Genomic DNA, 2,010 nt, shown 5'->3' on the forward strand with positions numbered 1-2,010 from the left:
GAAGCGGAAGGAGGTTCTTAAAGAGACAGAGGCCAATTTCAAGGCGTTTAGAAGAGGAAGTGATGAGAAGATAAGTTTATTTTCTGTTTAAACATAACAACAGCATTTTAATAACAGCTAATGTTGACATAGATACTTTATTATGATATAGTATTTAAATGTATGCCTGAGAAACACATAATATTGCCCCTTTAAAAACAGTGCTATCATTCCCAGATCTGATCCACACCTGTCTGATATGTGAGCATGTAAAAGAAGAGAGGTAGGTTTTTATTTTTGAGGTGTTTGACTAACAGACAAGCACACATCACCTGCTCTTCACCTTTTAACACAAGCAATAACCAAACTAAAAAATCAGTTTGTAAAAGCTGAATTAGTGCTTTACGCCGTTCCAAGATGTGTTTYGACAGTGAGTCATAGCCGCAGCTCGACTTCTGTTCGACTCAGCAGAGCCCGAAACGCCACTGAACCTGAAAATGTCTTTTGAGTGAAACAGATGACAACGCTCGATGGCAGAAGGTTTGGAATTCACTGGGTCGAGGCAAGGCCAAGTTTAACGGTTTACTACAATAAAAGAGAAAGAATGAAAAGGCAGAAGGAGAGGAGGCAGTCGTCAGAGCAGAACTAAGAGGCGCCTTGAAGGATTTCCCAACAACAAACAGCCATCAACGTGTAACAGACCAAACAAACTGTTAGCAGCTCCAGAGCACGCTTCGCTCTGGGTCTGTCAGCYAACTTTGATTTCCACTCCTGCTGGCGTCTCTGCTGCCCACGGTGAGCGGTGACATTAGTTAAAGCGATTCGTCAGATCTAACGCCGCCTTGAGAGCTGAAGAGAATATGGAAGGCATTCACACAGGAGCGCAGTGACAGGAACACATACTAATAAATGTTGGAGGAGGGAAAAAAAGCTTCAAGGGAATTCACTTCCTGTTTTTTTCTCACAAATGCAAATAGATTAGTTAAAAATCAAAATATGACTCTGAAGTGTCTTCTAATGGATTTGTTATTGTAGAACTAGCAAGAGGAGAAAAAGGTAAAGTAAAATTTGTATATTGCTCATAACAAAAAGSCATTTTTAAAGACCTCACTTTGCTTGAAGGTATGCATATTGCCTGTTTCCTTTTTTATTCTAAAATCATCTGAAGCCACAAAATTACAGAGCTGTAGCCGTTTTCAACAAACCACAGAAATAACATAATGCGCAACCTCATTTTTCAACATTTTGCCTTTTTTGAAGCACAAAGCATACTCTCAGCTACTACCACATCAAACTTAAGCTCAGCATCTGTAAAACTTCATTAGTTAATCAGTTTTAGATGTATATCTATGAAATACTCAGAGAGTTTCATTAAAAATCTGTCCAGTGGATCGGTAAGATATTTTGCTAACTGACACRCAGAGGTTACTCCAATAGTTAATTGCAAAGTTTGAAACTCATATCTTGTGTAGTCAATTAGTGTACAAATTGGGGATCAGTCACTGCTACCACCACACCAAAATCCAACTGACTATTTGTATAATTCACTGACTTAAAGTCATTTATCTTTAGGCTAATGTCAGTTAGCTACGGCGGCCATGTTGAATATAGTTGACTCCATACCTTAATTAATTGTAGATATACAGCCAGTAAAATCTTCTGAAAGTTTCATTAAAAGCTGCTCAGTTTTTCATGAGATGGTTTCGCAAAAGGCACGCACACACATGTTTGCACAGCTATCCATTTGGGGACATTCCCTTGACTTCCATTACATTTCTACAGTCTAACCCTGACCACAAACCCTAAGGCTGACCTCACAGGTACCTACCTGACCATAAAACTAACCTAAACTCAATACACACCTTGGTCCTAAACCCAACTCCCAACCCACCGATGGCATTTAAACCAAATGGGGACTCGACTTTTGTCCCCAAAAGTACCAGTTGTCCCCAAAGGTAGGATTTTTGTCTTAAGATTGCCCCCAAATGTCACCAAAGCCGAATCCACACACACACACACACACACACACAC

The 2,010-nt window shown here is 39.8% G+C and overlaps 1 protein-coding gene across 1 annotated transcript in view; it reads right to left on the bottom strand.

The window, feature by feature from the left end:
• The window catches only part of rhbdl1 (rhomboid, veinlet-like 1 (Drosophila)), a gene marked incomplete in the record, with an annotated part of 71,129 nt that overhangs the window by 8,182 nt on the left and 60,937 nt on the right, over positions 1-2,010 (bottom strand).

The sequence above is a fragment of the Austrofundulus limnaeus genome, unplaced genomic scaffold (genome assembly GCF_001266775.1).
Source record: "Austrofundulus limnaeus strain Quisiro unplaced genomic scaffold, Austrofundulus_limnaeus-1.0 Scaffold48, whole genome shotgun sequence".
In the NCBI taxonomy this organism is placed as follows: domain Eukaryota; kingdom Metazoa; phylum Chordata; class Actinopteri; order Cyprinodontiformes; family Rivulidae; genus Austrofundulus; species Austrofundulus limnaeus.